This window comes from Rattus norvegicus, chromosome 11, assembly GCF_021556685.1.
Source record: "Rattus norvegicus strain SHRSP/BbbUtx chromosome 11, alternate assembly SHRSP_T2T, whole genome shotgun sequence".
NCBI classification, from domain to species: Eukaryota; Metazoa; Chordata; class Mammalia; order Rodentia; family Muridae; genus Rattus; species Rattus norvegicus.
Window position 1 is genome coordinate 80,096,061 of NC_141544.1, and position 27,557 is coordinate 80,123,617.

At 46.6% G+C, this 27,557-nt stretch overlaps 1 protein-coding gene and 1 pseudogene across 44 annotated transcripts in view; both read left to right on the plus strand.

Moving 5' to 3' along the window:
* Kalrn (kalirin, RhoGEF kinase) overlaps positions 1–27,557 on the plus strand; it is a 606,323-nt gene that overhangs the window by 126,902 nt on the left and 451,864 nt on the right.
* LOC148002624 (G2/mitotic-specific cyclin-B1 pseudogene) lies at positions 1,098–2,428 on the plus strand (annotated as a pseudogene).

Below are 27,557 nucleotides of genomic sequence, written 5' to 3' on the forward strand. Positions count from 1 at the left end.
GATGGGGTTTCATACCCAGGCTCCAAGATGGGAGCAGAGTTGGCCATTTGCTCTTGATGGAAATGTGACTAGAGTCTCATCCCCAAGGTGCTAGAGCCTGGAGGCTGCTCGACGTCTCCTGCCCCTACCGTTTTACCTTTCTTTGTTTCGGCACTCACAGTCTTTGGCACGGGGAGATGCTTGGAGAGGGTCTGGGTGCTATCTGTTAGTCACTATCGCCAGAACTGAGAAGACAGTAGCTGAATTTAAACCACCAAGAGGCGGCTTCTGCCCAGTAAGGCTGTGGGAGGATTTTGTGTGGTTCTCTTAAGAAGGGACAGCTGGCAGGGCCAGTGGCCCATGGCATCCTTCCAGCTTGACTTCTAGTGTCATGAAAACTGATAATGAAAGAAGTGAGAAGATCTGTGGGCTCTGCAGTGGGGAGCGGAGCCAGCCCGCATGTGCAGCCAGCACTGTGTCCGCTCTGCACTTGCCATTGCCCTGTGCTCTGTGCGGTGAGGCCCCTGGGGTGATAACACACCAACTTCTCTACCCTGTGCTCACAGAGCACTAAGCATGTAAGGTGCACACACAGGACACACGGAGTGCCACTTGTGGTCACCCTCTTCCAGTCAAATATCTGCTGTGTGGTCATAGGTGAATATCTTGATAACATGTCTAAAATTAAACTTAGTTTCTTCTCAGGGTGTTGTATTTTTCTTAAGACTTAGGGCTTGCTGCGGATGAACGGTTGTTAGTGTTTAGCTGTGGACAGCCAGAGGTTGGGGTGTCCTCTGCTTCAGGAGGGGCCATGGCATTGAGGGTCACTAGGAACACAAAAATTAACACAAACAACAAGGCCAGTATGGCAGGCATCAAACGTGTGCCTGTGGCAATTGCCGCTGCTTCCAAACCTGGGCTGAGATCAAGAACTGCCCCTGGAGACGTTGGTAATAAAGTCAGCAAACAGGTACAGGCAAGAATGCTGCAGGGCTGGAGAGATGGCTCAGCGGTTAAGAGCACTGACTGCTCTTCCAGAGGTCCTGAGTTCAATTCCCAGCAACCACATGGTGGCTCACAACCATCTGTAATGGGATCCGATGCCCCCTTCTGGTGTGTCTGAAGACAGTGACCATGTACTCACATATATAAAACAATAATAAAAAGAATGCCTCTGAGAGAGGAAGCAAAAACATTAGGTACTGGAAAAGTTACTGTTAAAGTCCGCCAAACCTGTGGAGAAGGTGCCTGTGTGTGAACCAGAGGTAGAACTTGCTGAGCACGAGCCTGAACTTGAACCTGCTATAGAGGAGAAGCCTTCTCCTGAGCCTATTTTGGTTGATAATCCCCCTCCCAGCCCAATGGAAACATCTGGATGTGCACCTGCAGAAGCATATCTGTGTCAGGCTTTCTCTGACGTAATTCTTGCAGTGAGTGATGTAGATGCAGACGATGGAGCTGATCCAAACCTCTGTAGAGACTATGTGAACGATCTCCACGCTTATCTCAGACAACTGGAGGAAGAGCAGTCAGTCAGTCAGACCAAAATACTTCCTGGGTCAGGTCACTGGAAACATGAGAGCCATCCTAATTGACTGGCTAATACAGGTTCAGATGAAATTCAGGCGCTGCAGGAGACCGCGTGCGTACAGGGCTGTCTCCATTACTGATCGGTTCATACAGAACAATTGTGTGCCCAAGAAGATGCCGCAGCTGGTTGGTGTAACTGCTGTGTTTACCGAAAGCAGTGTGAGGAGATGTGCCCTCCAGAGATAGGTGGCTTTGCTTTTGTGACTAACAACACTTAGACTAAGCACCAGATCAGGCAGATGGAGATGAAGACTCTGAGAGTTCTAAACTTCAGTCCGGGTCACCCTCTGCCTCAGCACCTCCTCTGTAGAGCATCTTAAATTGGAGCCGCTGTTGAGCCGCTTACTCGGGCCAAATACCTCCTGGAGCTCTCTATGCTAGACTCCGGACATGGTGTATCTTGCTCCTTCTCAAACTGCAGCCGGGGCTTTGTGCTTAGCACTAAAAACTCTTGACAGAGGTGAATGGACGCCAACTCTGTGGCACTTCCTCTCCTACACCAAAGAATCTCGGCTTCCTGTCATGCAGCACCCGGCTGAGAACAGAGCCATGGTGAACGGTGGTGGCCTTACACAGCACACGACTACCGAGAACGCGTATGCACCATCTAAGCATGCTAAGATCAGCACTCGGGCACAGCTGAATTGTACACTAGATCAGAATCTGTCTAAGGCCGTGACAACGGCAGGACTCAAATGGACTACTACATCTGCAAACGCAGTTGGCTCCATGTGCCTCCTGTCCATAGGATTCCCTGTTTACTCGTTCTTCAATAAAAGTTGTGACTTTTTACTTTGATAGCTTTAAAAAAAAAAGACTTAAAAATCGTAGATTTCTTAATCATTTCCTCTTCCATGGCTGCCTTGTGTTAGTTTTTAGATCTTGCCTCCCTCCTTCCCTCCCTCCTTCCCTCCCTCCCTCCCTTCCTTCCTCCCTCCCTCCCTCCCTTCCTTCCTCCCTTCCTTCCTTCCTTCTTTCTTCCCACTCATTTCTACCTTCCTACCTCATGTGAAGATGACTGAAAGTCTCCTGGCCAGCCTTTCTGGTTTTAGATGGTTCTTTTCAATCTCTGAAACACATCTTGTTTAAAAAAAAGGTAAGCCCTCTGGGCTGTCTCTACATCCTGGAGCAACAACCTGGTCTGGGTTTCCTCACAGTCCCTGGGGTAAGACAGAACAGAATGACGGGTTCTGTCAAGGAACGCATGCTAGGCAAGGCCCCAAGTGGTACCGAGCAGCCTCATTTTCATGCTCAGATCACCACTGTGATACACTTACAATGGCTTAGAAAAATCCTGGGCTATCTATCTTCTCTCCGCCAACTATCTTTACATTATAGCCCTTGTCTTTATCAGCTGTCTGCTGTATGTGTAGGAATTTTGACTCTTTGGGTTATTAATGGGGTCAAATTCCCCTCAAAGGTAAAGCAGTCCCCCGTGCTAAAAGTCAGGGCATACTAATCAAGCTAAAGATAACTGACCCAAGCTATTCAGTAAGACAGGGATGGAGGCCAAGTGTCACGTGACAGCCCAATCTGAACCGCAGCTCAATCACCTGTGAGCAAGTCACTTCCACTCTGGCTTCGTTTTTCCCCTCAGATGTAAAATGTAGTCCAGTTCTGTGACATCCCCTGGTTGTCCTCTATCTTCAAGGGAATTTCGTAAATGCTCTTGATTTTCTCAGTTATTTCCTTGTCTTATGCCAGCAGAGCACCCATGAATTCTGGCTAAAAAGGAATTAGAGTGCTATCCTCAGGAAAGACCTTGGAGATCACCTGGTTCAACCTTCCTTCCACCTGATGGACATCTACAGCACCCATAAAACAAAGCAGGCAGCAGATTGATTTCCTGTCAGAATCCCGGGGTGGGGTGGTCCTCTTGGTCCCAAGGGTTCTGAGCACTTAGTGAAGACCACCTGACTTCCCTGAGAGTAGGAGGAGGGGTTCCTTTATGTTAGAGCTAGACAGAAATGCCCAAGTGGATTCCACGACTGAGGACAGGGACTTTAATGGACCTTTCTTTGTTCTTTACTCTTTCTGTGGGACTTTGGAGACTGATGGATCCTCAGATTTTGGGAACGAGACATCTTTTGGTGTCCTACTTAGGGGGAAAGCCAGCCATATTTTACAGCTATGAGACAAGGGCAAGGCCTTTGCTTGACAGTTGTGTGGTTGGATGAAGCTCTGTTGACTCCCTGGTATTTTCTGTACAGTGAATATCCAGGTTGGACACTGAACACACACATGATCTAGACAATAATATGGATGACAGTTAGCTGGGAGCACTGTGAGGGGGGTTAAGGATCCCCACAAAGAGCCATTTATGAACTGCTTACTGGAGTGAATTTGATATGTGCTAGAGAAACTTGTATTTTAGGAGACAATAGTCCAATATTTATAGTTTTCCTAGCCTTGTATCTTCAGAGCAGGTCCAGATGAATCCATAGGTTAATAAGAACAGGTAGGCTTTACCAGAGCTATCTGACTGGCTAGTCTAAGCCCACATTTCCTACAGTAAGATACGTAATGCATTCGCATCAGCACCACCTAAAGGGTGTCTTTCAGAGAGTAGAGCCATAGTTAGCATAGCCTTACAGGAGTGGCATCCAAGTGCCTGCCTGAGATAGGGCACCATGCTGTACAATTGTGTTGTGGCACCAAAAACATCCTCTTTATTTAAAGGTGATGTTAAAACAATACTGAGCAAGGAGTCAAAGCAGAATTATTTAGAGAGAACATCTTCAAAATGCATCTCTGTATCTCCTTCATTAGGCCATGGCTTCCTCCGTCAGATCCTCTGTGATGGCAATCACTGTGCACACTGACCAGGACGAGGCAGCACTCGAGTGTGGGAGGTTACATGTCCCCACTGCTTAGCCTCACAGCTGCTGCAAGCTCTGCATGGCTCTTCTGTTCCTTTCCTTTCTGTTTGGAAGGAGCAACCAGTTTTTTCTCTTTCTACAGAAGTTCTAGAACCAGTGCCTCAGGCCTCTACCTTGAAGGCCACCGAGTTTTCCACAGTGTTTGTCTCAGTAGTCTCTCTGCCAGTTCACGCATGTGCTTTGGTGTCACCATCCCCAATTACCAAAGAAACTAAATAATCTGTGCCCCCCCTTTCCCACAACCTAAGAAAAAACGAGAGTAGGTTTACAGGGAATGACAAGAGGTCCTTCTGGCTTTGCAGAGAGGTTTAAGTTGGAATTTTTTTTAAATTTTATTTTTCTTGGATATTTTTATGTATTTACATTTCAAATGTTATCCCCTTTCCCCTTGCTCCCATACCTCCTCCCCCTCCCCTGCTTCTATGAAAATGCCCCCACTCCTACCTACCCACTCCCACCTCAACACCCTGGCATTCCCCTATACTGGGGAAAAGAGCTTTCACGGGACCAAGGGCTTCTCCTCCCATTGATGCCAGTTAGGCCATCCTCTGCTACATATGCAGGGGAGTCATGGGTTCCCACATGTGTACTCATTGGTTGGTGGTTTAATTCCTGAGAGCTCTGTGGGGTCTGGTTGGTTGATATTGTTGTTCTTCCTATGAGGTTGCAAACCCCTTCAGCTCCTTCACTCTTTTCTCTGACTACTCCATTGGGGTCTCCATGCTCAGTCCAACGATTAGCTGCAAGCATCCTCATCTGTATCAGTAAGCCTCTAGCAGAGCCTCTCAGGAGACACTCATATCTGTCAGCAAGTCCTTCTTGGCATCAGCAATACTGACTGGGTTTGGTGACTGCATGTGGGGTGGATCCCCAGGTGGGGCAGTCTCAGGATGACCTTTCCTTCAGCTCCTGCCCCACTCTTTGTCCCTGTATTTCCTCCTGTGAGTATTTTGTTCTCCCTTCTAAGAAGGACTGAAGCATCCACATTTTGCCTCGTGTACTTAGTCGTTGTGGGGCCTCTGGCTGGCCTACACCATTCCATATAACTAGTCACCTTCTCTGTAAAATCAAAGGTGACCTCCCATGTAGGACTAGGCACAGAATCCCAAGAATAGCACACAGGACCTCCAGCTCTGTGCTTCACGAGCGGCGTTTCCTCAGCGATAGCCCGTCTGCTCTTCTCTACCCCAGCTCTTCGTTCCTACATGGGTCACCTCACTCTGCTGTCTCTTCAGTTGGTTCTGCTTGGGGTCTCTCCCCCCTCACTGACTGTAAACAACACTAAGCTCTCATCCTGTGTATATCTATGACCATGGCTTACACAGTTGTGTGTCTAAAGATGCATTGCCACATCCTGTGCCCATACTGTGCTTGTCTAAAAATCTAGACTTACCTAGGATAGGTAGGCAGGCCCAGGCTAGACCAAAACAAATAAACAAACCTGATTCACCATACACCATACAGTTTTTAATAATAATAATAATAACAATAATAATAATAATGAAGAAGAAGCAGGAGGAGGAGAAGGAGGAGAAGAAGAGGTGGTGGAGGAGAAGGAGGAGGAGGAGGAAGAAAGGAGGGACAGTTATTTTAATAACAAGCATAGCAAGAACCACAGCAAAAAAAAAAAGAGCCCTGTTTTATTCTTATTTGGAAAGCTGCTCATGATCAGAGTAGGTTAGATTAAATCAGAAGGTGGAGAGGTGTTCGGAGAGACATTAGCAGAATCTCTGATGTTGATTTCCGTGTGCTTTTAAGGACTTTAGAGCTGCTGGCTTGGGTCCTTTATTAGCTCTAATTTACTTCAAAATGCACAGGCTCCCTGTGCCCTGATGTAGGTGTGAATCACTGGCACCACTCTCGTGGTTATCAGCCATGATTAGGAGGGGTTTTTTGGACTTTAAATGGAACTAAGCAGGGATGACAAAGTCGAGAGGAGAGGAATGAACCTTTAGGAAAGGACCGAGGTTCGAAAGGGAGGCATCGAGGCTGATGATATACAAATTTGCCGTTTAGGACCCCCATTGAAGGAATCAGAGAAAGGACTGGAAGAGCTCAAAGGGGCTTGAGACCCCATATGAACAGCAATGCCAACCAACCAGAGCTTCCAGGGACTAAGCCACTACCCAAAGACTATACATGGACTGACCCTGGACTCTGACCTCATAGGTAGCAATGAATATCCTAGAAAGAGCACCAGTGTAAGGGGAAGCCCTGGGTCCTGCTAAGACTGAACCCCCAGTGAACGTGATTGTTGGGGGGAGGGCGGCAATGGGGGGAGGATGGGGAGGGGAACACCCATATAGAAGGGGAGGGACAGGGGTTAAGGGGATGTTGGCCCGGAAACTGGGAAAGGGAATAACAATCGAAATGTAAATAAGAAATACTCAAGTTAATAAAGATAAACAAAATAAAAATAAATTTGCTGTTTAAGCACTGTCCACAGTGGACATGAGTGTCGGATACAGCAGGGAACAAAGGGAGAAGGAGAAAAAAGAAACCCAGAGTGAGTGAGTGTGAGTGACTTAGATCTTGCTTTATCACTAAGTTTGTGTTTTTTTTAATTGACTTTGTAGTGACTCTGTCCTGCACTAAGCAGCAGTAATCTAAAGAAAATTTATGCAAGACAAAATTATCCCAAGAGAATTTAGTATCCATACGGATACTGGAAAATATTTGTCGGTTGGAACTCAAAACAACAGAGTAGCAAATATTTGGGGTATGAGGAGGCGTTTTAGGGGAACCATAGTAGCTGTCTGTTGTTATAAAACAAAGAATTCCAAACCAGCACATCTTTTTTTTGACTCGCAGTTCTAGGGGTCAAGAATCCAGAGGGAGCTTACTGGCTCCCCTACCTCACCGTCCCTCATTAATCTTCAGTGAAAGTGTCATCCGGGGCAGGCGTCTCATGTAAAGACTGAAGACAGACCCACTTCTAAACACACTAAGATGGTTGTTGGCAGTCTACCAAGGAACATTAGATAGATTAAGGACCTGTGCTCCCTGCTCGGAGGACCACTAGTGTAGAAGCTTAAGAGGGCAAGCGAGAAGGAGCCCCAGTCTCAGGTAGTGTAACCAAGCGCCTGTTATTACCTTTGCCATATTTTGCTGGTGAAGAGGTCCACTCAAGTAGAGGGCGTTCCTAGTGCCGGGCTTAGGGTCTCCTTGCCAAAAACATTTAAGAACTTGGGAATTGCAGAGCCTCTGTGTTTCGCTCTCTCTGGTTTCACCTATGCCTCTTTAGCTGCCTTGTGATCAGCCTCCAGTCTTGAAATATGTGCTCTCTGCTTGAATTCCTTGTGCTGCTCATCCATTCTGACCAACGCAGCATCTTCACAGCTGTTCCTCCTCATTAAAGAGTTTAGTACTGAATATAAAACACATATATGAGAGAGAGAGAGAGAGAGAGAGAGAGAGAGAGAGAGAGAGAGAGAGAGAGGTGAGGATAGGAACAAAAAAAGTTCAGGGTATTAAGTATTTGTATATAAAGGGTGTGATGGGTTGAATTGGGTCCTAAAGTTCATAACATCGAAAGTTGTAGCCCCTAATACCTCAGAGTGTGACTATACTTATTGGTAAGTCCTTTCAAGAGGGGATTGTGTGAGAATGAGGGTTCTTGGGGCAGATGTAATGAGCTTACACAGGAGAGACCACACCATAAGGAGGCAAACCAGGGACAGTGGCCTGCAAGCCAAAGAGAGAGGCTTCAGAGGAATTGCGCCTTGCCTGATCGTGGTTGTTTAGGTTACCCAGGCTGTGGCCCTTAGTCATGGTAATCCCAGAGAAGTAGTACACGGAGCACCTTTACGCCTCTCATTCGTTTTATATATGCTAACAGACACCTTTGCTGTGGTTTGAATCTGGAACATGTGCCCATGGACTCATTCTGAAGGCTTGTTCCCCAGCTCCTGGTGCTCTTTTGACGTGCTGTGGAACCTTTAGGATCTGGGTCCTGACTGGAAGAAGTAGGTCATTAGGGGCAGGCCCCTGGTTCCTGTCGTGCTCTCTCTGCCTCATGGTTTGTCACGATGTCAACAGGCTCTGCCACACCCTCCTATCACAATGAACCACACCATAGCATGCCTTCCTCACCACCATAGACTGAAATCCTCAGAAATAATAAATAAGCCCAAACAAACCTTTCCTTCCTCCAGTTGATTCTGTTGGGTAGTGTGTAGGGTGGTCATGACAATGGACAACTGCCTACTCATAAATCTTTCTTGTGGGGGCTGTGGCAAAGGAGGGATGGATACTTAAACATGGCCATGCCTTCATGATCTTGCCAGCCTTTAGATTAAGAGCAATGCAAACAAGCCAGAACGTATGCTAAGCACCACAGTCACTGCGTGTATGTACTGTGGTGACAGAGGCAGCGGGGGAGGGCTGGAGTTTGATCGTCTTTGGATGGATTGAGTTTTCAAAAGGAAAAGTTGAAGGATGAATGGGGGCTAGAAAACCCCAGTGTGAGCACATAGCCGCCGCAGTCAAGTGGATGTGGAGTTTAATCTGGCTCTACTGCGTAGCTGCCGTGACTCCAGACAGGCCAGCCTGTCTGTTCCTGATGTCATCATCCTTAAAGGGAAGATAATTCTAGTGCAAGCTCATAAGTTGTTATAGGGATTGGATGAATGGATGAGGATGAAGAGCTTATAAGAATGCTGGTTCTGACTAACCATTAGGGGTTATAGTTGCTTTGGAAACGCAGGTCGCATGCCATTGCTTGGGATTGAATTCTTCAGTGGTTCTGGGAATTAGTTCCTTAGCATAGGCCTGCCTGGCTCCCCATGTTTCCCTCCTGTTCCAGCCCCAAGGAGGGCAGCTGTGCCACACCCCCTTATCTGTGTTCTCTCCCTGCATTGTAAGGAAGCCTGTACACTCACGAAGACACAGGGCCGTTTTCACTTCCTCTTGAAAGCCTTTCCAGGTGCTCAGCTCCATGATTAGCACTGCCACCACCTCATGTCTGTGCTCTGGTTTTGTTTATTTATTTGCACCCGAGGTACCTTGACATCCAGAATTATGTATTTCCCTTCAATGTTTTGATCCATAACATCTGACACATACATAGTCGGCTCACACTGAGTGGTTGTTGAATGAGTAGAGATACATATGTACACAGAAATAAAATGGTACGGTAGTGGTATATTGAGGCAAAAAGAGCGCTCACCTCTGTGGGAATAAGAGACAGTTTATTATTGAGCCAAATATGAAGGATCATGGCCTTTGTGTGCAGATTCAGGTTGCCTCAAATGTTCTAACCCAATAACGGTTTTGTGGCACTTTTATGGTTTCATTAAAAAAAAGAAAGGAACATCATAAAAACCAAGAAACTTTTCAAATACATTGGTGGTAACTTCAGGGAAAGTGGGTAAACACTGCCGTTAGTTTTAGATGTTACAGTGATGTTCTCGGCCTTTAGGTTGGGAGGAAGCTGGTGTGGTCTGTTAATATATCCCCAAAGGATTCGCGGGATAGTCAAAAGGACATTCGGTCAGACACACGGTGAGCAGTAGATGGCTATTAGGAGACTAAAGACTGCTCAAGAAGACTAGATTCCATGTCTGCAATATTCCAACTTTCTATAACCACCGAAGTCCTAACCCATCAGCTTTCCAGAATTTCTAAATCAAGTGTAGCTTTTTTTCCTTGGGAACTTCAGTTTATAAATGTGTTTGAGATTCAGGCAAAATTGAGCTAGAAAGGCACGATTTTGAAGATCAACTTTGAGGAGATTTTGTAAACTGTATATAGCTGGCCACTATCTTTGTTTCCTAGTTATAACCAGAGCTCTTCTGTAAGCTTCTGGGCCCTGTCTTCTGGGATTGTCCAGGTGGATGATGGGGAGGATTAGAAGGCTGGGAAGTGGGGGTAAGGTCTGCCCTCCCTGGCAGACCTGCCTGGTGCTGGCTCTTGGATGTCTACCAGTATTTGTACTTCTCAGACCCTAGCAGGCCTGGTGTGTACAGAGTACCAGCAGTCCTTTCTTTGAAGTGCTGCCCCATAAACCCACAAGGTGGGTCAGGGATAGGGAGAAGAGGTTCTGCAGAAGCATAGGGCAGCCCAAGAGCTTAGTAGCAGTGCGAGCTCCCTGTCACACCAGCACTGTCGTGGTGGCAGTGTGCCTCCCCGCCCACTTGTGCCATCATCCTTTTCCTGCTCATGGTACACCTGCTCAGACTGTTGTAGCAGATTCAACAGGGCAGGCAGATGCTGGGTGCAGCTACATGCTGGGAGATCTTACAGGCAGCCCTGTAAGATCTGCTGCTGAGCCAAGAAAACGGCCCTCTGAGCCAGGTCAGGAAAGGCAGCCTTGTGAAGTGAGTCATGCTTAGTAGTGACCTACAGTCAATTACCTATCCTGACGACCAGCTATCGAGTATGGCTGTCTCACTGGAGAAACATGACTGTGCAACAGGGAATGTCTTGAAGAAGAGGAAGGATGGGTCTCCTCTGGGTGGTGGGGGGCAGTGCTGCCTCTTAGAGAGTTGAAAGGTACAGCATTCCCGGGTGTTTGCTGCCATTGGTCTTTTGAGACATTCCCAGGTGGTTAGGTACTTGGATTCTGGAGCCCGAGTTCCTTCATGGAATCCTGTTTCTTGACATGGTTTGAACAGACTCCTTAAGAGCTCACAGCTTAGAAATCTCACCCCCGCATTCTTCCATTGAGCTTCTTTGGAAGCAGTGCTTGGAGAAGTTAGTTAGGGTAGATGTCATCATGGATATGGCGACCCTGTGATGGGATTAGTGGTTTTCTGAGCAAAGGAAGAGACCTGCACAAGCAATCTGGCTCTGGCATGTTATAACATAGAATGAAGGCCCTCAGTAGAGATCAGTGGCACACTTGGGCTTCCCAGCCTCTAGGACTGTGAGCCAAAGAAATCGTAGTTCCTACAAATTACCTGCATTTCATTATTTTGGTCTATCACCAAAATAAACTAAGCCCCATTGCTTCCTTTCTGTGTTGCTATTGCGAAATCAGTGGCCAGCTCCACAGGGTATGGCAAGGACTGATTAGTTAATATTTGTAAGGATGGTTAGAATTGTCCTTAGCAAGTGAGTAATCCAGGCTATTTTAAAAGGCCTCAATGTACGGTTGCCCTTCATGAGCTATGGAGAGACGTTGTCTTACACAACATGAGTCCATACTGTTCAACCCAAGTCTGTTGCAAGTAGAACCAAGGTTTCTCAACTTACTGTGCCTTTTCTGCTCATTCGACTGGAGCTAAGGTTTATAAATCCATTCCTTTTCACCAGGAGTGGGCTCTGTCTTACAGGTCCCTCGGGGATTCTGTCCATCTTAAGACCACATTTGACCGTTATAGCCACTTACTGCATTGATGTAAGACATTTTCACCTCAAGGCTTATCAGTCCTCCGAGCATGAGTCTCTGATCCCTCTGTGGAGGCTTTGACAGAGGTGGCCTCAGCATGGAAAGGCTTCTAGCAGGGGAGAATGATACTAAATGACAGAGAGCAATGATACTAAATGACACTTGGAGAAGTGGCTGATAGTGTGGCAGCATTGTTCGGAGCTCACCTTGGTGGGGGTCAGGTGTATCTTTCTGAAATATACAGAAATTAGGATCTAAAAGGTGTGGATTATAGGGTCTTTATTTAAATTAAAAAATTGGTTTAATGTATATGAGTATTTTGCCTACATTCACACATATGTACCTAGTACTGCAGAAGTCAGAAGGCATGGGATTCCTTGGAACTGGAGTTACAGATGGTGTGTGTCATCTGGGCACCAGGACCTGAACTCAGGTCTTCTGTAAGAAGAGCAAGTGCTCTTAGTCACTGAACCATATCTACTGTCGAGGACACCATAAGCCGACATACAGAGTCAACACCTGGGCCCATGGGGGCTCACAGAGACTGAATAACCAATCCAAGAGCATGCAGGGCTGGACCTAGGCTCCCTACACATTTGTAACAGAACTGCAGCTTGGTCTTCATGTGGTCCCCTAACAATCGGAGCAGAGGCTATCTCTCTGACTCCATTGCTTGCCCTTGGCTCCCTTTCCTTAGCTGGGCTGCCTTGTCTGGCCTCAGTGGGAGAGGATGTGCTTAGTCCTGCTGCAACTTGATGGGCCAGGGAGGGTCGGTACCTATGGGGAGGCTCCCCCTTCTCATAGGAGGAGAGGAGGTGATAGGGGGAGGGTAGTTAAGAGGAGGTGGGCCTGGGAGGAGAGAAGGGAGAGGGGCTGCGATTGGGATGTAAAGTGAATAAATAAATAAGTTAATGAAGAAAAGAGACAACATCTCTGCTCCCTGAGCATAGGGGTGGGCGCCTAGTCTTAGAGCGGAAACTAGAATGCCGAGATTACAGTGTGTACCACCACATTTGGCTCTCTGACTTTTGAAAGAGACAAATATTATTTTTCATATTTTGGACAATTTCAGGCTTGTATACCATGGGTTGTGATTACACTCACCCCTCATTATTCTGTCTTTCTTCTCTCCCACCCCTGCTGAGTTCCCACTGGTCCCCCCTCCTATTTGTATAATTTCATGTCTTACAGACGGACACAGGTAGGCACAGCTGCTCTGTGTTCTTGATTGGAGTGGCCTATTGGAAATGTCAGAAGACAACACTTGACAGCACTCCTTCCTTCTGGTTCTTAGCGTCTTTCTTCCCGCTTTTTTGAAGTGTCCCCTGAGCCTTGTGGGGGCGGGGTGTGTGTATGTTATATACATGCCCCGTTTGTGGCTGACTACTCGACAATCATCAATTTTCAGCACTTAGACCAGTTGCGAGTCTCTGAATTAATGATCGCCACTTAATGCTTCTCTGACACATGGCGGAGAGCGGCACTGGCTTATAGGTATAAACATAAATATTTAGAAGGCAGTTTTACTACACATCCATTTCTCAAAACATCAGTGATACATGGGCCCTGAGAACCTGTGACATCTCCAGCCATAATTCTCTTGTCCAGCTTTATGGTAGTGGGAGTGTTTGGACCAGGTCTCTGATCTAATCAACCAGGAAGCGATTAGTGCCTCCCCAGCAGTTAGGTCACTAGGACACCACCTGTCGGGTCAGTGGTGTAGCACCCAGGGTCCACTCTTCTTCCCTAGCAGCCTACAGAGCACCTCTAGCAAGGAAGCAAGTATCATATGTTTGTAGCTGCCCAGATACCCAAGCTCCGCTCTAAAGAATGGGAGGAGGCTGGGCTAAGAATTACATAGTGTCCTGATCACCCATTCTGACAAGAAAGGAAAGCCAGGCCACAGATCCTCAGAAGCCTTAGACTCCAGCAGTCACTAAGCATCTGCCGTATGGGAATGTCTTCATCCTGCCTGCTGCTCCCCTGAGGATTTGGTGCTGGGGGCTATGATGGGGAGTCTGAATGACAGAGTAATTACCAAGCTGGGAGAAAGTCAGTTGTTTCTGAAGATGTCTTTGGGAAGGCACACATGGACTGACAAGATCAGTGAGCTGTAAATGGATTACTGGGCTGCCAGTGTGGAGTACAAGTGAACAGGCCATTCACTCTGCAGCACATCATTAGAAAACTGTAAAGTCAGAGGAATTCTTTTGATCAAAAATGTGTGTGGTGTGTGTGTGTGTGTGTGTGTGTGTGTGTGTGTGTGTGTGTGTAGTACATGGGTGACTATAGTACAAGCATGTGCATGCATTTTTGCACGTGTGAGTACATATGTATGACTTGGACAGTTGGTATTCACCTTGGTCTGTATGCAATTATATTGAGACAGGCTCTCCCTTTGAGCTAGTCTGCCGAGCAGCTTGTCCTGTGTTGAGATGACAGGCAGGATGCCGGCCACACCCACCTGGATTTTCACATGGGTTCCAAGGATGTGAATTCTGAACCTCACTCATTGTTGAAAATGTACAGAGTGCTGGAGTAGGGGAACATTGGAGGAAACCCTCAAGGAGGTTTTCCTGGAAGTGTGGGTAGACTAGATGTCCTCAACTCTAGCTACAGATAGAACCTTCTGGGGAAGGATCTTTCAAACCTTTCAAAATGAAACCAAACTATCAATAGCCAGGTAAACAACAATAACAACACTGCAGACCCATGCTGGGGCCTCACTGTAGAGGTTTTGTTTTGTTTTGTTTATCATTAGTGAGACTGTCTAGGGGGAGCCTGAGGGCTGTGGTCTTACACATAGCTAGGGTTCAGCCCATAGGGTTTAGAACAAATGTTAGCATACTGGACACTCACCTGGGCCACGTTAAAACACAGATTGCTAGACTTCCCTCTTGGAGACAATTCAGTAGATCTCGGAAAGTGGTAGACATCTGCATGCTACAAAATGTCCCCTGGACAACTCAGGTTCCATAGTAGCAACAGGGTGAAAGGATGTAGATGTTCCAGGTGGCAAGAAAATGGCTGTGAGAGCAAAGGTGGTGGAGGAGAAAAGCATTGTAGGAAAAAAGACATTTCTGAAAAGATTTCCCCTCAGAGCCAAAGCTACTATAGTTACTGTATCATTATCCCCTCAGCACGGCTGGTTCTGACAGAAATTGGTGTCTAGCACTCAATGTAGTCCTTTAATTACGTTTACCTTCCGCTGCCTTTGGACTGTGGCAGCACAGACAGGCTCACAATCAAGAGAAGGAAGCACTTTGGACAGGGAGAGTGAGAGAGCGCAGGTGCTGGGCGTGGGGTGTGTGTTCTCCTTCTCCTGGTGTCCAGAGCTGTGAAGTGTCAGGTCTGAGATCTACAGAGGTGCAGGCTGAGAAGTTAGCTTGCCAGCTTCGTGGGTGCTGGCAGATTTGAGATCCTGGATTACTGACAAAGCACCTTATTCGTGGCAAGCAAGCAGCGTGAATTCCGGCCTGTTGTTGTTCCTTTCCTTTTACCCTCACCCCCAGGGGCCCGAGTGCATGCTGCATGTGCAGTCAGTTATGTCCTCTGAGTAAACCAACCTCGGGAGATTGCAGCCTCCTGAAGGGCTGCACGCAGATCCACCTGCCTCCACCTCAGAGGTAATGTTGTTGCTTATTTTATTTGTCAGCAGATCAACCTGCCTTGTGACTCAGAGAGACACGGCATCCCTATCTTTCAAGGCTGCTGCTCACTTTATCAGTGAACATCCTCTAAAAGATAATCTGGAACAAAAGCTGTCATTGTCTCTGTTTATAAGGTGTGCAGAACTGTGGGAGCCATGGAGAATTGACACCTAACTCCTGAGGACTCCCAGGACGGAAGTTATCCTGGCTTTCTTGCTGTATATCTCTAGCCCCGGGGAAAACTGAGCATGACAGTTAATCCTGGCATGGAGTGGAGAGTGTGCAAAACACTAACCAACTACTCATAATGTCGATGTTTGGAAGTGTCATTACTGCAGGCGATGTCAGCTTGTGTGCTCAGAGCATGCTGTGGATTTCAGGGTGGTGGAGGTAGGAGGAAACATTGTTTTCTCCAGTGACCACTTTGTTCTTATTGCTCAAAGTCAGATGTCCAAGCTAGTGTACCAAGTAATATTTAAGCAGGAACACACACACACACACACACACACACACACACATGCACACACACACTTACTTTTAAATGGAGCTTTACAGAGTACTTTTGCAACACCCTTTCCTGTTGCCTGTGCATAGGCACAGAGGAAACGTAGGATAGAAGATTGATTAAGCAAAATCATGCTCAGTTTCTGCAGAAGTGAACTTCTGAGCATCGTGGAGAGTGATGAAGGCCTAGGGTGAAGAAAATGGAAGGGGGAAGCAGAGGATGTCAGGATGTGTTGGCAGAAAGCTCAAGCATGCAGGGATATTTCTGTGGTTGGCCCTCACACATCTCCTCTAATCCCTTCCAAGGATTCTGACCTTCTCTCCCAAGGAATTATATGTCTGAACAACGACGTTTTAAGACCTCATCTGCCTCCTCTCTCGGCTTCACCAATGCTGCATGTAGGAACACAGTCCAACTTGAAGTTGGTAACTGGCCAGATTGTGTCTGAGGCTGGCCAACACCAGTCAGTCTGCTTGTTTCCTGTGGGCCCCGAGACATGGTAGGGCCCTACGTTATTAGGCTTGCAATTTTGTGGATCAAGAATTAGAACAGTGAGGCCCGGGGCCTTCAAGAGATGAAGGTTGTGGGAGCATGGACATGGAACCATATGTTTGGGGATATATATATATCACTTGGCACAGAATATTTTACCTGAAGTCACCAATATATGTGGGTATTTCTCACCAGCAGCAGCCAATTAATTCTGATCTCCAGGAGACAGCATAATTCTATTCAATTCTGATACTCTCTGGCCAGAAGACAGTATCAGGTCACATGACTTAAATACTTTGATCCAGAAGTGCATCCCTTCAAAGGCCACATGGAAACCCCAAGTTAGAATTTGTGTTTCTGACTGCATGGCTGTTAATTGGGGTTCTCATGACCTCCTTAGAATTGTCTACCAGAGGAGATTATGAAACTAAGGGAAACTCCTGTACTAGGTCAAAGCTTCAAGAACAAAAGGGGACGCTGGTCGGGAACCCGCACTTCTTCTAATAGCAGGATCCTGGGCTGGTTATGCTGTATGTAAGCTGGGATTTTATATAAGCTTTATCATATGGACACAATCGATTGACTAATTGTCCATTGATGATCAATTTCAGTTTCAGATACCCTCCCTACTGCCATCCAGGGTTGATTGGGCTAAAAGTCCCACTGATTCGTGGTCTTTCTGGTAATAGTCCCACTCTTCCAGAGCTGTCTAGAGGATCATTCCATGGGTTTCAGAAGTTGTGTGTCTGTAAGTAGAGACAAAGATGTCTATACATTTCATAATACATATCCATCATAGATAGCCCTTTCGCATTGTGCCTACTGGGGCCAGAATATCCATTATGTGTTTTTCTGTAGCTTATCTGGTACTTGGACAGAGGCGGCTGGCTAGATGGCCATCTCTCTATGTGATCTCTCTTTATAACTTGCCTAGGCCTTTTCTTATCATTGTAGTCTCAGTGTGGCCAGGCTTCTCCAGAGTGGGTTGGCTTTCCCTAGAGTGTTTTCAGGCTCTTAGGCAAAGAATCTAAAATCTCCAAGTCTCAGAATATCCTTCTGCTACATTTACTTAGACATGTGAATCACAAAGTCCTACCTAGACTGAAGGGAGCAGGAGTTAGGCCCTGTCTCTAACTAGGGGAACACCAGTGAACAATTTAGCTTTAATCTATGACGACAGATGAAACCGTATCTCCGGGCAAGGGGCATAATTACAGGTGACTACCAAGGAGTCTTTTGTCATCAGAACACAGCACTGGTTGTCATGGTTAAATTGTGTCTCCTTTAAAAGCCATACGCCGAAGTCATGACTGTATTTGTGGATGCGGCCTTTAAGAGGTGATTAAGTTGGAATCAGGCTGTTGGAGTGGACACTGATCTAATATAATCGATGTCCTTACTAATAGAAGAAGGAAGCAGACTCACTGAGAAGTGGGTGCGAGGATACAGCAAGAAGACAACTGTTTACAAGTCAGGGAGAGGTTCTGAGGAAACTCTGAGGAAACCAAGCTTGATTATACCTTGATTTTAGAGTTCCAGCTTCCAGACTGTCAGAGGATAAATGTCTATGAAATGTTCGGCGTGTGTTATTGATGATGTCATATAGGTGAATACCCAGGTGTCGAGTTGACTTCCATGAACTATTTTATTTGTCTTGAATCTCAGATGTATAAAACCATTTCTTCAGAGGATCTATTTGATAATTGACCCTGGAACTGCTTTGTCTTCAGAACTATCTCCTAACTTCTCTTGGCATGCCTCCCTGGGTGTCACCCCCCATAAGCTGCACCTTCAAGGCTCCTTGGCCATTGGTTGAGTTTAGTGGATGGAAGGCACTGGTGTGACATTGAAGACAGAACAAAATGGAAGCCAGGTCTCTCTACCTGCCTTCTAAGATCCTTCTAGTTATAACTTCCACAGTGTGACCCTGGCTGCTGGTACCCCTCTATCCCATCATCTGGGTAATAAGTTTCCTACATTGGACTTCCTGTTTTTAATCCCTGGAGTAATCTTTGTTTTTCTGCTTGAACCCTGAGTTCTGCTTGGACGCTTATTTAATATTTTTCCTACTTTAAATAAACAAGTACAGCTCTGTGTTCCTAATCTGACTCCCACAAACATCTCTCTACAAATAGAGTCCATTTTAACATTCATCCTGGAATTTCTTTAAACTGAAGTTTCCTGCATTTCTAAAAGAAATAAAACTAAGTTAAAAAAGACTACAGTCTTTTACAATCCAACTTGTTTTGATAACATTTTAACCTCTGATATATTTTTCTTCTTTTTTTTTATTTCCTTATTTTCACTTTCCCAATATTTTTATGCCGTCTTTACATAGTTAAGCTCACAGAGTGTATCTATTTTTACATTCTGTCTTTTAGCTTGGCATTTTATCATAAGCATCTTCTCACTTATTTATAACTCTTTATAATATCACTTTTAACTTATAAAAGGACCAAAATGCTAGAATTATGGAGGATTCTGACTTAGGAGATTCTGTACTCCAAGAGGATGTGCCAAGTAGATTTTGCATCTGTGTCTCTAAATCTGGTCGTTCAGACTGAGGAATTGTGGGGCCTGGAGTATAGGGAGAGATCGGAGTAGAGACTGCCTAGAAGCCAAGAGGGTATGGATGAGTCAGTCAGAGAGAAGGGGAGATCAAAAGAAGTCAATTAACTTGGTGAATTCCTCTGGGCTAGCAGTGTGATTAAAAAAAAAAAAAGCAGAGAGATCAATACAAGCCTTACTGGTCCCCAAGTCTCTTCTCATGACATGATCTGAATAGTAAGTGAGCCATGGGTCTGGAGAAGAAGAAAGATCCTTCAGGGGAAGGGAAGGGTATAGGCGAATTAGTGGTTTTTGCATTAGGCAGTCCTGTTAGTCCTGGCTCTGGCAGCTCTACCAGCCACGTGAGGAAAAGCAAGCTGTGAGCCTATCCTATTTCCTGCTTCATGGAGGGAAGTCCGAATTTAGAAGAATTACACGGTCTTATTTATTCTCCACAGGATTAAAATTTTCCCCCAGGTGAGTGCAGAAGCGAACGGCCTCCGTGAATGAAGTGGTTGTTGCCCGGAGTTACAAGCTCCTCTCCATGTTGCCAAAAGCACAGGCAGCCTGCACTCTGAGAAAGGGAAGCTAGCATCTGTGTTGGATTTGGAAATGTATCTCTTGGTGCATCTGAACCCAAGGGCACTGAGCTGGCGTGTGGCTCTGGGTGGCTTCTCAGATGTCAGCCTGGCCCCATTCCTTTCCTGGGTAGGCTCCTATCTGCAGCATCATGGGACGAGAGGTTGTAGGCTGTGAAGATGTGAGGTGAAGGACACAGGTTGGAGGACTCTGAGATGGCTGATATGCATTTTAGAAGGAGACTTTAGGGACGGTAAAGAGGAGGGTAGGGAAGTGCTAAGCGAGAGAACATGTCTGTGTATACAGACAGTTGCACACTGCTACAAAATGTGTCTCCAAATGACTTCAGGTGTACTTGAAATGTTGGACCACCACTAGCAGAGTGGAAGACTTTGAGAGGAGGCTAAAACTTGACAGATGACAGGCACACACACTCAGGTGTGGCCGCACTTTTTAACTGTGTTAAGGAGCTTCTCTTCTTCTAGAGCTTACCTGGGAAAAGAGAGTTGGCCAGACATGTCAAGGCCTCATTCTCTCTCGCACAGACACACCAAGGCCTCGTTCTTTCTCGCACAGACACACCAAGGCCTCATTCTTTCTCTCACAGACATGCCAAGGCCTCGTTCTCTCTCACAGAAGAACTTACCCTACTCAAGGTTTCCTCTGTGATCCGTTCCTTGGGAAGCTGCCTGCCCTAACCTGATAGGATTCAGCACTGGAAGGACCAAAGGATAAAGTAGATAAACTGATTTATGGGAAGGGGACCGGGCTTCTGAGGAGCTGATCTATGGGAAAGCTATAATAAAGTCTGTTTACATATGGAGCCTTCTCTTGACATGGCTAGGATGGGAAGATGAGACCCCTCCCATAGTCACTCACCTTGACTAACCTGTCCTGAAGGGGCAGAGAACCCAGAGTCTCACTGACTCCATGTTATTGCTGGGTATAGAACTGGCTCAACAAGAGTCCATCTTGGCCTCTACTCAAATTTACCTCTTGACTCTATTGTTTGGGCAGCAATGGGGAGCTGAGTTTAGAGGCTGAGCATAGGGTACCTTGTCCTTATTCTACACAAAAGGACAGCTTCCTGAAGCCTGCTAATGTCTGCCAACCAGCTGGTGAAATCTAATTTCAGACTCTCACATCCAACTTAACTGGATACTAGTGCACTCATGACTGTTTTGGTTCCTGTCAAAACTGCTCTTGCCTCAAGAGAAGGACGAGCTCCTTAGGGCAGGAAGGGAGGAGGGCCAGGGATGTTTCTTTCACCGCTGGTTTTCTCAGTAGAACTTAGAATTGTTTCCCTATCTGTCCACTCAGAGTAGGTGTTGCCATGCTCCACCTGTCTTAACTGAGATCTCCTGAATCTGCCCCTCAGGGAGACGGACCTGAGCATTGCTCTACCTGGTGAGTGTGGCTGAAGCCAGCGTCCTTAGTTCACATTTATTCCTAGCCTCCTGAGATGTTTCCTCTCAGACTGAAATAGGAGCTGCAGTTGAGTCTATCTTGGATTCCCCGCTTGGGCAGAGGTGGTTTTAAAGGGGGCCTGTGAAATGCTTTCCCAAACAGGACTCACTGTAGTTATTGTCGATGGTGCCGAGGGTAAGGGAGGTTGCTGTCCAGCTCTCTAAGCATTTAGACGGCGTCAAGGGGGAAGGGTGAGGTGAAAGAGGGGTCAGCAGTGACAGACAATCACTTTGTAAATAAGCTGACATCAAAGAAATTCCTCAGGAGCCTATTCTTCACACACACACACACACACACACACACACTCACACATACACACACAGATACACACACACACTCACACACAGATACACACACACACACTCTCACACTCACACACACATAGACCCCACACACACACACTCACACACATAGATACACACACACACTCACACACACACAGATACACACACACTCACACTCACACACACATAGACCACACACACACACTCACACACACACTCTCACACACACACACATACTCTCTCACACACACAGATACACACACACATAGACCCCACACACACACAGACACGAACACACACACACTCACACACACAGATACACACACACACACACACCACACCACATACACCACACCACAGAGAGAGAGAGAGAGAGAGAGAGAGAGAGAGGAGAGAGTCTTCATTTCTGAAGGCAAAAAATAATTTCCTATTTTCCTTGGTTATTTATTTATAAGTCTTCATTTAATTTCTTAGTACCTAAATGCATACACATATGAAATATATAAACTGCATAAATGTTTGTGTGACAAAAGTAGATCACACCCACTTGGTGATATTCTAAAGCAAAGCACATGGTAGACGTAGTCTTAGACTTTCGTCTGTAGGAATTAGTTGTCATTGGCTCGACAGCGTTCCATCATGTGGAAGCGCCTTGATGGTGACAGAGGCTGACGTTGAATCCCCCTGCCCCACCACTCGCCTTTCTGGGAATATGTCAAGCCCTGTGCTAAGTAGACTAGAAGGCAGGCTTTGTCATCACACCTCCTCATGGGATCAGAGATGGAGGCTTGAGGAGTTCAATTTTCTTTTATAGAGACAGGGCCTTACTATGCAGCTTATGCGGGCCTTGAACTCCATCATCCTCCTGTCTCGGCCCCTCCCAGTGCTAGGGTCAGGAGCACACTTGGCTGGCGTTAAGTAGCTTTCTGAAGTTCCTGGAGTCCTCAAAGGGCAGAGCCAGGGTTCACTGTAATCGTTCTGGTTTAGACTCCATACACGGCTAACACTGAATACTTCCTTTCTCTCCGTGCAGGGAACCGAGGACATGGCACCACCTCCACTCATTTAACTACTCTTTCAGTTGTTGGGCATTTGTTATTAATTTTTAAAATTATAAGGTCTGGGTTTTGATACATAGTTTTGCTACATAGCGGGGTTGGCCTTCAGTTTGCAATTCTCCTGCCTCCGCATGCTGAGTTCTGTGAACACAGACATGCATCACCACAGCCAGCTCAAAGATCACTTCTTACTACAAAAATCCTGCCAACAGCCATAATAACGCTCTATCTCAAAGGGAAAAAGTACATTCTGTGGCACGTGGCTTACTCTTTGCATAGATTCTCAATAATTCTCCTTCACTAAATTTGCCTTACTTTGTTCTGCTATCTTTGAACAGTATGGGATATGTAGGTTTTTTTTTTAACAGTAAGCCTTTTCCATGTATTTGGGGTATAAATCGTCCAGCCCATCTCCATGACATGTTAGGAAGACAGTCTAATTCATTGCCTTCTCAGGGATCAGATAAAGCAGGACTTTGCTCTTCACTCCAATTCCAGCCCTGCACTGTCGAAAAAAAAAAAATTATCAGAAGCGCTCTTATCTGTTTTCTCGAAATTCAGTTCATCTAAGAGTTCTTTCCGTCTTCCCTCTAATTATCTTCACTGTATCTTTGGAGGTGTTCCTTGCGCACTCCCTTACTCTGCTGCCTCCGCCCACCGTTCTCCAGTTTCCCATCAGTGCCACCTACAGCGCCCTCTAGGCTCGCACTGACTCAGGGTCATTCTCCGGAACCCAGACTCAGTTCCACAGGTGCTGTGTGACTTACGAAAAGCAGAACTGCGTTTCCATAGACCCAGAGCGACAGACACACAACAGCGAAGCCTTGCCCCTCTCTCTTCGGCTGTATTTCGGGCTTTGTGCCACGTGAAAGGAGGGTAGCAAGGCGTGCTTCTCCTTGCTTGCTCCTCGAGGTGAGTTAGCCTCAGGAAGTTTCTGGAATGTGATGCTGGAGAGAGCAGGTGTACACCTTGGCTAAATCTGAGTTTGATTCCACACTCTGTAGTTGTTGTCGTCCTTGCCAAGTCCCTTAACTTCCTACAGCCTGACAGTTCTCTTCTGAATGAGGGATAATATCTACTTAACAAGTTTATTATGATGATAAGATTTCCAGAAAATCTGTGTCAAGCCCTTGGCCTTCCACAGCTTGCCTCACAGTAAGTACTCTGCTTTTTTCTGGTTAAAGCCTTGAAGATGGGAGGGATCAAGAGACAATGTGTATTCTCACTGTTCTAATGCTTCCCTGGAGGGGAGAGCAAGCTGAGAGGTCCCTGGCTCAGCTACTGGAGCCTTCCTTCAGGCAGAGCACGTCTCTAAATTACAAATGCATGGTCTCCCCTGGACCAGGAGTTCTTGCATGAGTGTTTATAGCTCCACGAGTGGGTTTAGGGGAGGCTCTATCCAACTTCTATAATTACATGGGAATATGGTGGCTCTGGGTATAGGTGCAATTTACTAGGACAAAAGCCTTTGGCTCTCATCAGATTTCCAAATAGGCTAGTGCCTGCGGAAGGTAGAAAGCACTGTCTAACATACCCATGGCTACAGCATCCTTTTCCCGTATCAGCAGCAGCTGTGGACTATGTGGGCAGGACTGAAGGGTTAATATCAGAGCCATGGAGAGGAGGTCATGGGACCCTTCCTGCTGTCATAATCCATGAGATGAGTCAGTGCTAAGAGAAAGTCATGATTGGGCACCAGGGGTCGAGGAAAGTCATGGGGCCTACCTAAAATGCTTACTCGACCTCTTATAGTCCTAACAGAATAGAGAGATGAGAGTCTATGAAGCTAAGACTACAGATCATGGGTGACTGTTGCACTGATCCTCTGAGTGGGGGGCCTCAGGGTAAATCTTCAACACCACAGTGCATTCTGCTGTTCATTCTTGGTTCTCCCAGGGTGAGCCTTGGCTGACTTCCCATCTCTGCTTTATTTGTAATATGAATCCTGCCTGGTAGGATTCTTGTTGACTGGGAAGAACAAATTGAAGATACCTGCAGACGCTGTGCCTAATGAGGGCCACTTTTCACAAACTGCCTTTCTTCTTTGTGATCTTGCAAGGCAGAATGGACAGGCAAGAATCTCTGGCTTCTCTTTCATAAAGGAATTAAACCTAGCGATAAGAACTTCACCGTCGTGACCCAGGCTCCTTGCCTTCTCACATACCTTCTAGAAATACAGAAAGACCGCATCCAATGCCTGGAACTCTGAATCCTTGGACATCTTTGTTCCAAGACCTTTCTGGATCTGCTCTAAATGACTGGTCCTACTTTGAAGAGAGCCGTTGTTGAGGGGGGCAGTATGTGGGCACTGCTGGGGAGGTAGTTCACTGGCAGCCTGCCTTCTTAGCAGACTCTAGAATCAGTCTCCAGTACCTTAGGAATAGCAAAGGAAGTTAAATATAAGAAATGTATGGCTAACAGGAAGGAGCAGTGTTTCATATTTACCCACTTGAGAGTTTTTTATTGAGAACATCACACTGGGCCAGGCACCGTGTCTGATGTTGAGAACACAATATTCAGTTAGAGAGCCCTTGTAAAATCGTATGTGTAAGCAGAACTGAGCCACCACCGTGGAGTTCCCTGCATGCCCTACTGTAGGAGTGTCTGGCTCTCCTGAACAGTAGGACTCTGTGCTGCGGCATCCCCTGCAGAGAGCCGTAGTTCTTAGGAGGGGTTCTAGATATGGGTGGAGTGAGGCGTACCTCTCTTAAGGCACAAGGGTGCTTGGTCCTTCCGATTTGTAAATCTGTGTATGTGGCACACCAGCTGTGTTACTTAATGTCTATTTCTTCTCTTACGATACAGAGTAAAAAGTGAAATACTCAGGAAGACTAAATGATGCACAGCGTAGATATATAGATATGTATAAATTAAAGGGAAGGTCTTCTCTTCCTAAACAAAGACTAAGTCAGTCAAAGAAGATGCTATTTACTGTTCAATAATCTTTCTTCTGGAATAGGGATAAGATCCCAGGAGGTGCTGTGGCCATCTTGTTACCAAGAGATAAAGGTCAAGGAAGTTAGGATAAGAAATTAGCCACTCCTAATGCAGTGAGTGTCAGTTCCATGCTTCTTGTTGCTTGTGACAGATAAGTTGCCCTCTGCGTCTCTCAGCCAAACATAACCCTTTCTAATGCAGACTTTGGAGGTCCAGGAAGTGTCAGCAGAATTTAGACTCAGAGGGTGGTGGAGACAGTGCGTGGTGCTGGCCATCCTTTCCCAGAGAGAACAATGTCTCTCCTTGGCTCCGTCTGGCTGAATTCCTGATCACTGCAGAGGCCTGGCACTTCCCTCGGAGGACTGGAGCCTTGGATGTGTTTTCTTTTTTTAAAATAGACACTGCCAGTTTTTAGAGCTCTTCCATTTCTGAAAAAAAAAAAAGTCAAAAACAGGGATTTCAAGTGGTGTTCTGGTCACAAACCATTATAAGGTTTCGTTGAGCTGAGGCTCTGCTGGGATTCGAACAGGTGAGTGGGTGTGGGTCCTATCCTTGGAGGTGCCACCTACCCTGGGAGCTCCCAAGACTCTGGACATGAGAAAACAACAGAATTGAAATGGTGTCTTCCGGAGAATGTGATGTCTAAGGGTATGCAAATTTTCTTGATGTGAAGTACAACCATAAACTTATTTGGGGATTTGCTATCGACAAACTCCTGCTCTGGGGTTGGGGATCTTTGCTGAGGCTTGAGGACTCATCTATAGCAGACTCTTGGCTCTGTAGCTGTAGTGTGGACCATCTGGAAACTAGGCTCTTGCAGTGGGCAAGCTGCAGCCAGCTGGGGCCCAGGGATGGGGCCAGGCAGGCCAGGTGCAGGGATGGAGCAAGAAGTGTTTCCTGTCACATCTCATCAGTTACACCCAGTCCCATCTCCTTCCTTCCTTCGCATGCAGGAGAAAACACAGCAGCTTTGGGGCTAGTGTGTTTGGCATGTTTTCAGTGACATGAAATGATTTTTGAAATTTTAAATTAGGGAAAAATTCTCATCATCTGGAACCTTCCCTCTAGGTGAACAATCGTGAAAAATAGTGGATCCCTCTGGAATCCTTAAGCTGGAGCTCAGACAGTATAGATTTTGCTAATGCCTCCTCCCCAACCCATGGCATTTGCCCTGACTCTGGCTAGTTCTTTGACAGATATAACCAAGGCCTCCCTAGTACTTTTGGCTTTATTACGCATTCATCACTGCTCTGCCTTAATTCTGAGAATCTTCCAGAGTCTCTGTGGCTCCTGGTTCCACCATGGTCCTCCGATGCTGTCCCGCTGCTGGCTGCTATTTCATTTCCAGGGTGCCGTGCCAGCTGGCAGGCAGGTTCAGCCACCCTCTCCAGTCTCAGCTTTGCTTGGTTCTTTTACTCCCAGACACATTCAGGTGGTGGCTTGAGTTCCATTAATGTTTTATTCCCTGCCCCTAGGAGCCTTGATTGGGCCCCTCTGGGGAAAGTTCCCTTTCCTCCTTCCTCCTGGCTGCAGCAGGCTGTGGCTGGAGAGATCATTTCCTCTCCCAGAATCCTGGTGTCATCTGTCATCCAGCTTCCAATTAGCTGAAGCTCCCTGCAGCCCTTAGTTTGGAGGTGCCAGCATTCTTCCTGACCAGGGCGGGAAAGTGCCCAGGGACAGTGACAGGCTGGCTTGTTAGCCTGAGCTGAATGGCAGATTTCTCATTAACCCTTTCTCCTGAGCTCTTTAGCAGAGCTTTGGGCAAAGGTAGCTCCAGCTCCTTGATGTTCATTGGCAGGACTGGAAGTTAAGACCCAGAAAGTTGGCTCTTGTAGTCTGGGGCAGAGACAAGCTGAAACCTGTCTTACTTTTTGACTGCTGGCGCCGCCTCTCCCTCAACTGACCACTCTATGTGGTGGCGGCAGTAGCTGCGATGGCTGTGGCTGCTACTGGAGAAGGAAACTTGAGGGAGCCAGGTGGCAGCTACTGTTTCTTCATAGGCATTGGCTTAGGGGCTCCCCCAGAAGAAGGAGAAGAGGGAAAATACTCGTAGCAAGTGGGCAATGAGGTGTTGGGTGTATCCTGGGAGCCCAGCAGTTCAGTGGTGAGTCCTTCTGTGTGGCAGATGAGGATTCTGATGACAGAGAGGATCTGCCTTGCGAAAAGAGCCAGTATTTGGCAATTAGCCTGCTGCCTTCCTCAGAGTCCTGCTGGATCTATTAAAGCTGCTTCCGACCTGGAACCCTCTGCATGTCCTCTG